The sequence below is a fragment of the Protopterus annectens genome, chromosome 12.part0 (assembly GCF_019279795.1).
Source record: "Protopterus annectens isolate FY-2018-M chromosome 12.part0, PAN1.0, whole genome shotgun sequence".
NCBI lineage: Eukaryota > Metazoa > Chordata > Ceratodontiformes > Protopteridae > Protopterus > Protopterus annectens.
In genome coordinates, this window is record NC_056746.1 from 678,586,896 (window position 1) to 678,600,737 (window position 13,842).

Consider the following 13,842-nt stretch of genomic DNA (forward strand, 5'->3'; position numbering starts at 1 on the left):
CTCATGGTACTGCTGCTCAATGTTAGGAGATTGAACAAGAAACTGCACTACCTAGAAGCACTCCTTGGAAAATGCTGACATCTGTGCAGTCATTGAGATATGGTTAAAAGCTGCAGAAAGCACCTTGGTTGCGCAAGGCTACAACACCTTCCATACATTCAGACTACCAGCTGAACAAGAAAGAACAAAAGAGGAGGTTCAACCATCTTCATAAATGATAAGTACACCTCAGGACTGGAAAAACAGTACAAGTCTCTCCAGCAACTCGATATCCAAATAACCATAGGCAAAATCCCCAACTACATCATAGCTAGCTATAGGTCTCCCACCGTGGACCAAGAAAAACATATTGCATACCTCGACTTACTGGAGTCATTCACCATACAGCCCAATACCTTACTCATGGGTGATTTTAACTATCCTGCCATTGACTGGGGAACTTACATGACCACTAACATGCAGGCTCAGAGGATCCTGGACTTTTTCAGTGCAAATTCTCTGGAACAGCTCATTGGCAAAGCTACTAGGAGCTTAAATATCCTAGGCATAGTATTCACTAATATGGAGGCCGTTGCCCCCCCCCCCCCACACACACACATGTAATGTCCTCCTTGGTAAGATCATCTACAAAATTATCTCCAATGAAATAAGTATAAGTCCAGATACTCCATCAAGCTCATAAATGCTAAAGAATTTCTCCAAGACAAATTATCTCCTACTAAGCTATGGCATAAGAAATTTTAATGCTCCCTCAAACCAAGAAAAATCAGAATCCTTTGCAGAGGTGTACTCCAATGACCTGTAGAGCCACTTAAGCAGTGATATAGAGTCAACAGCACTGGACTAGATTAAACTAAGGTCTTCTCAGAAAAACAAGCCACATTGGTAGACCCTGGTATAAACAGGCTGTACAACAAACAAAAGAAATGAATGTTCAAAAATAAGTGGGAACATACTCAGCAGAAGAAAAAATCCCCAAATAGTCTAAACAAATCAGAGATCTGATCTTCCTGAAAATTAAATTATGAAGCAAAAATAGCCTCCCTGGCCAAGGAAAATCACAATTCTTTTAAAGTCATCCAAAGTCTTAAGGGGACTATCCATCTATGTGCAGAGCTGGTTGTGGATGGCACCACCCATACTCAACAAGAAGAAATAGCCAACCTGCTAGCTTTCAGGTTTGGATCAAACTTCATTCCACTGTCTCCACTGTTCATCCCTCAAAGCATACCTACCACCATTTCTCAGCCTATTATCTCAAAACAGCAGGTCATATCTGCATTCTCTAATGCTAAAAGCATGGCATTAGTGAGCCTTGACAATATCCCAGGTTGCCTTTTAAATAACTTAAAACATGACCTAGTAGACCTACTCAGATCCCTATTTAACCATATTCTCCAGAAAGGCTATGTTCCAGCAAAATGGAGGACGGCAACAGTCATCCATCTGCACAAAGAGGGACCATCAATCAACCCAGGGAATTATAGTCCCATAAGCCTGATGAGCCTCATTTGTAAGGCCATGGAAAGAATCATCATAAACCTTATCAACAAGGACATAGGTAATCTCCAGACTATGGATCCAACCCAGTTTGGGTTCATTAAATGTGGATCATGTCTATTAAATCTGACTGACTTCTTCGAGAAGGTCACCAAGTCCAGGGAAAGATTATGCATACCACCTACCTTGACTTGGCAAAGGCATTTGACACAAATCCCCACTCTGGTGTTATAGAAAAACTCTATCAACTGGGCATAAACCCCTGCATCACCAGGTGAGTAGTCAAATGGCTCACCCACATGTTACATACTGTTAAAGTTGGTTATGTCACATTTTATAATCTTTTTGTTGTAGTGAAAACCCTCAAACATAAAAATCACTCCATAACCTATTAACTTAAAACAATCTATTAACACAAAACTATGTACATCGTCAAATAATGAAATTTAACTCTCATGATAGGAACAACTGTTCCAAAATGAAAGCTGCACACACTGGGAAATACTAACCTAAAATTAAGGTTATGCATGCTAGTACACATGCCGAAGGATTTAATAAAATCCATGTAGGCACCATGTAGAGACTCCACAGAATGTATCCATGTACATGGTCACAGTTCCCCTGCGGTAGTGTACCATACATATTAATAATGGTGTGCTGCCAAGGGAGAGCCAAGAAGCATGGATACTGAATCAGTGTAGGGAGAGGTGTAGCTGCTACCCATGGCTGCAGATGAGTTTCATGCTCCTTGTAATGCTCCCTCCCACTGTTGTAGTGTTGTGAAGTGTGTCAGATGTATAATTTGTCATTTTTATGATGTTTTATGTTTTTCGTAATTTTTTAACTGCAAGTTGCACGGTGTGGAGTGCAGCAATGCCAAGCTGTGCCTACATGTAGACAGCTGATACCTGCCAGACATCTAAAAATAGAAACAAGATGTAACTAATTATATAACAACATTTTTTTCTTTTCTTTTTTAATTACCTTTTGTGCTGTGTGGCTCAGAGGGCAACAGAAATGAGTGGAGCTTATACATACATAGCCAACACCTACCAGACATCTAAAAATATAAACTGGATGCAATTAATTGTTTATTTATAGGTGTGTTTAAGCAGGTTTGCATGGTGCAGTGGGGTGCTCAGCAAAACAGGTAGCCTAGTAGTATATGTGATGGCATACTGTTTTTTATAACATCCAACTAACTACATGGGTAGAGTTACGGTCTTATGTGGGGTAGATCCTGGTTTGAGTCCATAACAGGCAGAATAGGTCTGCAAATAAATGTACTATTTTTCTTTAATTTTATTAAACTATTGTGAATTTTGGCACTGCTGCACTTTGCTAAGCACTGCTCATTCATGCTAAGCAGTGCACAAACATGCTAATGGCTACCAATGTTTGCGTGGTACTGAGCCTCGCTAAAACATCAGTTCTGTGAGTTTTCGCAAAGCTTGGCTTCATTTAGCTGGTTTGCATGCTGCTAAGCGATGTGGCTCTTTTTTGAATGTTGGTCATTGATGTGTAAGGGTGGGAAAGCAGCCTATATTAAGCCCAGTAGGTAGCAATTCTGCATCATTCATTGGAGTTCAATCAACAGTTGGTATGGCTGGCAGTGTTGGTGAAGGTGCACACTTTCAAGCACACTGGTAAGGTATTCAGTAGTCCACGGTCATGGTTGGACTCCTTGTTAAAAAACATGAAACCCGGCTGATGCATGCAAGATTCCATGGTTTGGAGTGTAAGGCAGACACCCGGGCACATTTGGCCAGGGAACTCACCAGTGTTACTGGTATCTTCCACACAAGTGAGCAGTGTCATCACCATTATGATGATCTGAAAAGGAGAAAGAGGGGAAACTTGACACCTGGGTCCAAGAGGCTAGAGCAGGAGAGGCCTCACAGATATGTAAGTAATTTGTCATCTGTTTTACCAATATGCAAGCTGAATGTCTGCAAAACTGGTATGCATAATGGTGTGCTTTTCTCCCAACAACTGCAGCTGAGAGGGCTCACAATGTCGAGTCCCATGCCAGCCACCTGGCCAGGTTGCACCGTAAGCATGGTAAGTAAGGATTTAGTATGCCAACTGTAGTAAAATAAGCAAGAAAGACTAAAACCTTTACTGCAACAAACTATACAGAAGAAAAACTGTAGTGTAATAAATGGGCAAGTAGAAATGAAGTACAATAAATTGGCAATTAGAGCTGTAATGCAATACATGAACAATAACAACTGAAGTTCAATAAACAATAAACAATACCAATAACAGTAAGCACAATGGTGTTCAGCATGATTGTGTTGTCATAACCATGGCAGGAGAGCTGTATGGATTGCTTGTCTATGGTATGGTTGCTGCAGTCAAGTGTCAGTGTAGAATGCAAAAGTAATGGCCTGCAAACTGTATTGCTTAACTCACAGTACTGTCCAAGGCTGTCTCCAGGCCAATATTGGTCATATAATGGTCGCTGTTCCTCCTACTTCAGGTAATAAAGGTATATGGGTGAGGTGGCCCACTTCATGGGCAGATATTGTATGTGTACTTCACAGATATTTCAAAGCAATATAATACAAAATATTCACCAGCATTGCTGATGCTAAAATAAGGCTGTTTTAATATATGCAGTATGGCTGTATTCCATGCATGTGTGTTCTACTGTCACTGCATTCAATTATAACACTGTAATAAGTTCTAGAATGCAAAACGAATGTCCTGCAACTTGTATTGCTCAACTCATATTATGGTTCAAGGTTATCTCCAGCACACTATTAGTCACGTAATGCTCACATTTTCTCTCTCCCCAGGAACAAATGGTATATGAGTGAGTTAGCCCATGTTATGGGCAAATATTGTGTTTAGATTTCATAGAGTTTTAAAATCAGCAAGAATAATGTGCTCACCAGCATTGTTGATTCATAAATAAATCTGTCTACTCCCATTATAGCTGTATTCCTTGCATGTCTGCACTAAGTTGCTGCAGTCAATTATTACATTATTTGCAGATGTCCCCTGCAGTCACTGCTATTGGGTTCTATTCCCATGCCTGGCAACTAAGGCACGATCAGTACACAAACGTGCATCTCAAGTGTCATGATTTCTCGTACTCTAATAAATATTGCATAATTCATCTGTCACAAGATTACCATTGAAATTATTAGTTGGAATGCAAAGTATTACCAAATCTGCTTACAGAACACCTTGGTAGTTATATAAGTCTACATGATGTGCAAGTGTTATGTCTAGCTGTGTACCTGCATGTGTTATTGCTTGTCGCATACTGTCCCATGAAACTGCTTGAGAGGTATATATGTGCTACATCACCTATAGGAGACTTGTAGCCACTGTATACAAAACTGACAATACACACCTGTAGAGCTAATATTACCACTGTTTTCAGGGATATGATCTGCAATGTCATTAATGAGCTGTTTTTCTCTATCTTCTCATGCCTAATCTGCATGTATTTAATATTGTTTTGTATTATTATAGTTTACTTTTAACATATTTTATTAGAATAACTATATTTTGGGAAATGTGGTTTATTACTGTTATGTGTTATTATGCTTTCATATTGCCATATCTTGTTAAATTAACCATGTGGTTGTTTTTATGCTTTAACTGTTACTGGTGAGGAGTTAACATACTGACTGTTCTGTTATTTCATGTTGTGTCATACATAATATACATTGCTATGTATTTGGGTTAATTAAAATGATGTTCCAAGCTGTTAGATGTTCCATGCTGTTAATACTAACAATGATTTGTTCATAACTAACCTCAACTTATTGCTATACCTCAATTACCACAGCATGTCAAGGTAGGCCAATTCCGGCTGATCCTCATACCTTCCCTCAACCGGCTATGGCACCAGGTTCCCAGCATGTCTGGGTCCCAGACCAGTGGTGCTCCCCCTGCTGCCCCTGCAATACCTGCAGCATCGGGTAGTGCTGCCCCATAGAATTGGGCCAGGCCCTACTCTGGGAGTGGTGGCAGAGGGGGAATTGTCACCCAGGCTGAGCTGCTGGTCTTAGCATGCAGGATAGTCCACCATGGCTATGACTACCACCTGTGCCAGATTGAGGACATGCTGGTCACCCTGGTGGGGCAGCCTTGCCATGGTGCCCACCCTCCAGCACTGCCACCCCCAGGACAGTGAAGGAGCAGTGCTGACAGTCCCCCCCCCAAAAAAAAGATTTCATCCTATTTGGTCCAATTGGGTTGACAATGCAGTTATGTTGCCCTCATCCCTCTCTCTGGGGTTTAAGAGTCCAAATTCCTCTACACATTATATCAAAGTGCACAGTTGTTGCTGTACAAAAAAATGGATGGCTGTGGTTCTTTCTTATACCCTTTCTGCACATCCCTCTCTGCCTTTAACTATGTTTTTCCCCCTGCTTGACCCAATTTCACCACTTTCTCATCTCCTCTTCTTTCTTTTCTTTATATTTTTTTAGCACTGCACAACCCAAGCTAAATAGAGCTATAATGACTATATGTGCTTATAATATTGTAAGACATGTGTACAAAATAAAGACATCTGCCATGTTTTGAACCCAAACCCATCACAGCTGCAACACACTGCATTAACTCACCATGCCAGACAATTCTTAATTAAAAGCGGTGGCTTAAACAAAACATAGGAATTGCCAATTACAGTCATTAGGCATGTTTCAGCGGAGCTGCACACTGCACCGCACCTCCCAAACTGAAATGAAAAGTAATGGAAAAATGGGAGTGTACCTTGGACTCTGGTCCATGACAGCCAAAGACATGATAATGGATATAACTGAGGCCTGTGATAGCAGATAAATGTGCTCTTTCATCAGCAATATGTAAAAAGTTACCTGCTAGGGCATTTATTTATTTATTATTTATTTACATTTGTTTACCAGCAAATTCCAACTGGACATAGGTCCTTTTTGAGCAGAGGCCCAGGGAGAAAAGCTCCACAGAAAGACATGGTAGATGGTAAACAATAACAATCAAGGTATGTATACAGTAGAGATGATCACGACATGGAGAAATACAGGAGCAAGGTAGGTACAATTGAATAGTAAACTCTAATTACAACATTGAGAAAGAAGTAAAACACAGTGCTACAAATTATCTAAACAGTAACTAGATAACAATAATAAATTAAATGAATAAGGATTAACAAGCAGTGAGTAATCTTCAATTCAGTTTTATAGTGATAGAGGGGATACTCTATCTAAATCTGGGAAAGGACGGTTTATTAGATTGGGTTTGGACAAGGACAAAGCCAGTGAGAACTTAGGTGAGAGTTAAGTGCAGTCTTGAAAAGACTGCAGGAAGGAAGGGTAGTTATGGTAGTGGGAAGGTTGCTCCAAAGCTTGGATATAGGGCAGGAAAATAGTGCTTCACCTGCTGAGTTTTTGGCTTTGGTGACCTGGAGTAGATTTTTGTCGCGGGAGCATAGTGGTCTGGAAGAGTGGTAGGGTTGGAGAATTGTATAGAGTGATGGGATTCAGAGAGGGTGGTTTACTAGTGTATGATCAAAGGTGAGTTGAGTTTGGTGTAGGAGATGTGGGAGTTCAAGCCAGTCAAGGTCTTTAAGGGAGACACAGTGGTGGCTGCTGTAAGAGGCACCAGTGGTAAAATTTGCTATTTTATTGTAGCAGGCTTCGAGTTTGTGTAGGTCTGACTGTCTAAGATTTGTAAGTATAGGTGATGCATAGAGTAGGGTGGAGATTAGTTGGGAATTGGCGATTGAGATTCTGGCTGGTTTGGTGAGGTATTGGCAGCTTCTATATAAGGCACCCAGTTTTTTGTGAACTTTTTTTATTGTCAGTGATATGTGGGTGTCAAATTTGAGATTATTTTCAGTCTGTACACCAAGTAGTTTTGTGTAAACTGTTGGTAAAATGGAGGTATTATTCTTGGCTTGAATAGTGAACTGCAGGGTGTTTGGGATATATTTGGAGGATTGGATGATGGGGAGTTTGGATTTATTTGGATTGAGGAGAAGCTGGGAATTAGCCAGCTTTCAAATGAAGAGAAAGATTCTTGGGTGATCTGTTGGAGTTCTGTTAGAGTTGGGACTGAGCAGATGAGGGTGGAATCATCTGCATACTGTATGAGGGAGTCATGTTTGGTAGCAGTGTGCAGATTATTGATGAAAAGGGAGAAAAATAGGGGGCCAAGGATGGAGCCTTGTGGAACCCCAAGAGTAACAGTGAGATGAGTAGACAGACTGTTGTCCCAGATGACTGATTGCTGGTGGCCTTGTAGATAGCTGTGGAACCAGTTTATGGCTGGTGTGGAGAAAGAGAGGTCAGATGAAGCAGAGAGTAGTAGATTGTGTGACACAATGTCAAAGGCTTTAGATAGATCCAGAAATACAACAGAGGAGAGGAGGCTATTGTTTTTGTGGTGGAGGATAGTGTTGCTGAAGGAGAGGAGAGCAGTTGTTGTGCTGTGGTGTGGTCCAAAACCATGCTGGGTATTGAGGATGAGGTTATTGTTAAGGAGGAATTTGGAGACCTGTGAGTTGATGCATTTTTTGAGTATCTTGGAGCTGGGGGAGAGGATGGCAATAAGGCAGTAGTTGGAGAGGTCAGTGGAGGGGAATGATGTGTGATATTTTCCATAGCATGGGTACATAGGATTCAGATATGGAGAGTTTGATTAATATGGAAATAGGATAAGCTAGGACATCAGCTGCTATCTTTAGGTATATAACAGGCAGGTAGTTGGCTACTAGTTTTGTGGGTTTTAGTTTTGACAGGAGTCTTTTTATGTAGGAGGTGGGTACTTTGGAGAGAAAGAAGGTAGGGAGGGCTGATTTTGGGTTGGGTGGGGGGAATTAGTGTAGGGAAGTGTTTTTTTGTTAGGGATAAAACAGATTATGTGAAGTTTTTATTGAAGGAATCAGCAATGCTACTGGTGGAGAGAGGGGTGGTTGGTGGGGGGGGGGGTGCTTACTTTTCCTGGGCAGAGTATAGAGTTAATTGTAGACCAGAATTGCTTGGGATTGTTTTGGGAGGAGTTTAGGGACATCTGATAGAAAGGGGCTTTGTCTGCTTTTACTTGCTTTTTTGACCTTGTTACGTAGTTCAAGGAAGAGTTGCCTATCTGAAGGGTTTTTAGTTATGCGCCAGCGTTCCCATGTTTTATCCCTGGTTTTCATAAGGCCTCTGGTGTTTTTTTGTAGCCAGGGGGAGCTCTTAGTTTTTATTCTGATGTTTCTCTAGGGGGCATGGGAGTTAAGGATGTTGAGGAAGGTACTGTTAAAGAAATGGACCACTTCATCTAGGTTGAGGTACTTTATAGGTGATCAGTTTACATTCTGGAGGGAGGATGTGAAGGAGTTGGTGTTAAAATTAGCTTTGTTGCAGATAAGTCTGTGGTAATGGGTTTGCAATCATTAATGTGATTTTTTTAGTAGGAAGGTTGGGGAATGGTCACTGAGGGAGTCAGGTAAACAGCCTGCTAGATAGGTGTGAGGGGCTTTGTTAACTAAGACCCAGTCAAGAATGGAGTGGTTATTGGGGTTTTTATTGATCCTAGAGGGGGTTGTATTAGTTGAGAGAAACCATGGCGATTTAGGTGGAGGGCTGGGTGGTTGCTGTTGCAGGATAGCCAATTGATGTTAAAGTCCCCGAGGATGATAGTTTCTTGGGGTAGGAAGTGATTGCCCAGTCTAGTAGGCTTTCAAGGGGAGGTATATTTTGGCCTGGTGGGAAATAACACCCTAAAATGTTGATTGATTTTTTTAGGTTTTAATTTGATAGTGGTGTAAAATATTTCTTCCTTTTCAAACTGGGGAGCTGATTTGATGAGAATTTGGATATTGAGGTGGTGTTTGTACAACAGTGCCACACCTCCTCCTTTTCTGGGTAGTCTGTCCTTATGGAGGATGTTGTATCCAGGCTGCAGTATTTCCACACTTTTGATGTGAGGTTTGAGCCACGATTCAGGGAAGTTGAGGCTTATGTAGGCATGGAGGTCTTGGATTTTATTACAGATGCTTCTGATGTTAAGAGACATAATGAGGAGGTCATTTGGGTTTTTGTTGCTTGTGATTTGGGTGATGGGGTAGTTGGTTGGAAGGGGGTTTGTGGAGATGTTGGTGTTTGTGGGGCCAGGGTTGGAGTGTACATCTCCAGTGAGAGCAAGTTTAGAGAGAGTGTTGAGAATATGTTTTATATATGCAGCAAACAAATTGTTGTATTTTATGGATATTTTGTGTTCAAATGTGGTGGGGGTTTGGTAATTAAGAAGTTGCACTGGGAGGAGATAGTTTGTGGTTGGGGTAATGAAATTATGTAGTGGGTGTTTGAGGGGAGTTGATGTGAGAGTGCAGTTGAAATGGTTGGAGGTTATGACTGTAGCTGTTTGGTAGGATGTAATGTAGGCTAGAATAGTGCAGATGAGGATAACAACAGTATTACCTAGTGGCATGGTTGCTTTGGAAAAAACATATATGCTGACAGACTAAAAAAAAAATGAACACCTATATGACTGATATACAATTGGCACAACTAATGTGAGCCCCAAAATCCTGGAAAAAAAGTAAAAAATGGAATAAATGGTCAGCGACCACAAAAAAAAGCAGTCCCCACTATGTAATGCCTAAGCTAGCTTCAAACAAATAAAAAAAAAGAGGAGCCTAGACCCCCCCCCAAAACTTTCTAGCCCAGTTGGGTTATATAGATGTCTAAAAATATTAAATAACACACCTTTCCTGTAGTAATGATCACTATTATAAACTGAAAACAGGAAAGAGAGAGTTTGTAAACACAATTCAAACACAGCAAACCAAAAAATGTTAGTATCCATGTACTAATGTCCAGTGTAAGAAACAGGAATAATAAATAGCCGCAATGTAGCCATAAATCAGCGTTAATGCCATGATCTCTAAAAATTGGAACACAGGAGCTTATCAAGATGCCCCATGCTAAATAGTACAAAACAGAACAACACGTTCATGACAAAATACAAAATACACATGCTCAACTGTGATCTGGTGCAGAAATACATCCATATAAAGCCATGCACATACTGATGGATGTAGAAAATGTTTGTCACAGCCTGCATGGGTCCACATATCTTGCAAATATACTTGGTAAAACAATGACTCACTAGCTCAGTCTGTTAAATTCCTTGCATATAGTACATTTTTGCCACACACAGTCCTGAGTTCAAATCCAGTGTTGTGTTGCATTTCAATTACATTATTGTGAAGACAGCAATTACTGAATGACTTGTACACTCTTTATCCGCACAAAGCATTGCAAATTAAATAACTGCTTCTCAGTGCAGGAAGTCACAGGCCTGCAGATAGGGATACACTTCACATATCTGTATAGCATTATTATATGTCGCCTAGTACTCTATTATTGACACAGTGGCCTAACATACATACCTTAAACACATACCTTAATTGTAGTGTAAATGGTATCCTCACCCTGGCTCTGTCTGTACAACAAGGCTGACATAGCTGTCACAGATACATCTACAGCTTGTTGTCCTCCAAAGTTTTCACACTCTCTGCCTATGTCTATTACCTGCAGCAGCAGCTGCAGCCTGTGGTACACAAGGCTCTATGTAAAGGTTTCTGCTACAGACCTACCCTCTGTGATGATGTAGTCTCCTCATCCAGGTAATGTCCATCTCAACAGCTAAGAAAGGGGCCCTGGTCTACATGAAGGCCTTATATATTGCACAGTGGTTGCATATCATTGGCTAATGATAGTGCAGTCCAGCTTTTTTGGCTGCAGTTATCAAATCAGAGCCACAGATTAGTTTAGAGGCAATTACCTGCTAATAACAAGGATGTTAACAATGCAAGCAGCTGGCTATGGGGAAATATACTGTATGAGACTTTCCTCACAGAGAGCATGCCTTTGTGAAACATTACTAGTAGTACAATTCAACAGTGGAGTACTGCACTCCACCGGGTATCTAACTGTTTTTTTGTATAACAGGATCCAAATGGGAGGATAGAGGCATCGGGGATAGGGATTACAGCAGTAAGCCTGTCTTAGACCTGTGGTAATGACATGTCATTGACATCCTGTTGCCTTACACCTACAGGGGATTTAAAATACTTCAAGGTTGCATTGTCTTTTGTCATTGTGGCACACTGGTGTTGTTGGACTCTCTTTTATAGTGAAAACTAAAAATGCATGGTCAAATGAAACTGGTAAAAATAAGACAACACTGCCACATACAAGAAACACAAGAATATTTAGCGTAAAATTTATTTAATTACTGTTTTCATCGACAAGACTTTCTCAGAAATGAAAACCACAGCACATAAAACCATCTTTAAATACACTCATCTTAATTAAACATAATTAATCAATTATCCAATCAACCATAATCAGCAATAATAAACAATAAAATAAATAATACATATATTATACTTATTTATTCACATATACCCTTCGATCCTTTAAAAAACATTTGATGTTTATCACATCATTTAATCCTGGGGGTTTATCAGCTCTGAGATTTATTTGCCATTTGGTCTCCCTTTGTTCTAAATAGTTTCTGAAACTCCCCCCTCTAAGATTAAATGTACCTTGTTCCAAAACAGAGAACAAGAACTTACTGAAACCAACACATTTTGAGCAATGTCTATAAAGTGCATTTTTGCCATCCATTTTTCTCATACTGTTCACATGCTCTCTAATTGTAATAAATACATTTCTTCTCCTTTATAGTGGTTGTAATAGCACACTGCTATTTGTCTAGCACTGGTCTTATGACATATTATTGGGTGGTTGGCCTTGGGGGACACACCACAGTAGACTAGAGTGTTGGGTTATGATCATACAGCAGAATCTCTCATTGAAGAACTAAGGCAGCATCATCACATCTTGCTATCCAGGGTGGGTGGCATAACAGGGATCAGCAGGCTGCATTGTGGGCAGTCCTTGTCTGCAATGTGAATGCCAGTGGCCACCGAGACAGGACATATGAGCAGATTCAACACCATGGAACAGACATGGTGAATGCTGCATGCCGAAGGGCAGCTGATGTAGCTAGGGATTGTGCCATCATTGGTGGAGGGCCTGCATTGGAACAACCACTCTTGGCCACTGAGGAATTCCTGATGAACCTAGGAACACATGACAATTCCCATGCATCCATCCCACCATACATCGTGGAGGTGGGTACCACAGTGCCCACAGCAGAGGAACGTGCAGGTAAGCTTACTGTGATCACCACTGCAATACTCTAGCAGTCACTGTGTCAGGCTGTACATACTTTTACCTGGGTGTCAGATCTATCTGCTTTGGGGGGGTGGGGTCTAAGCTCAGTTGTACATTCATACACAGAATGTCACCAATACATTAAGTAACACAGTAGCTACTGTACAAGTGAGATGCACGCATTACCTTGTTGTGTTGCAACTTGCAGTGGAACTGACAGTACCTCACCCTCAATGTTTTACATGTCCATCAGGTGTTATCCAAAGCTGTGGTCTTGCTCTGGTAAGCTTGATACTGTTTTGCTACAGAACATATATATGCTATTAAAGTTAAGGGCCAAAATAATGCCCTATGTACACTTAAGTGTGTGTATAACCACAGTAGAATTTTTGTATGTTCCATTCTGGAACATTTCCCTAAGGTTCTTAAAGTGGGTAATCACAGGAGTGTAGCTGAATGAATAGAAACACATTTGCAGTTATAGTTAAGAGCAAATAAGCCACTGGGATTACATGAAGCAATTAATCCAACATGCCTTTTAAAAACCGAATGGTTGATGGTACATACCTTAGGCACTGAAACCTATATTTGTATATATTTGTTAAGATAGGTTACTGGGTTTTATGTGTTGTTTTACCAAGTATAGTTTCATATTGAATAACTAAAAGGTAAATTGTACTGGTCAAGTTTCACTTGAGTTACCCGATGCGCGTGTTATACAGGCCTTGAGTTGAATGTGTATTTTGTTGTGAGGAATTCTGTTATGCATGAAAGTGTAGATGAAACGATGTGAGACTGGTAATGCAGTTGTTAATCCTCATTATTATGACTCTTGGTGAATTTTCCATACATATTAGTGTAAGTAGTAATGTACTGCATTTGTCTTGGTTTTCACAGCTGACCAGGGGGTTTTGGAGTCTCTTCCCCACACAACCTGATGTTAGTGTCTCTTCAGACTCTGATGATAGTGGTGGTGGCTACAGTGAGGCACAGGTAGGGTTGTTCGGGCTGAATCTGTCCCTGAGGTTGACATCCCTCTTCTGCAACCATTGTCACTGCACACAGTCAATATGCCCTCACATACCCAGTCTCCACAGGCCACAGATATTGGATAGTCAGAGGGTGAAGACACTGCACAGGAAAGTGTGGCAAATATGGCTCCAGT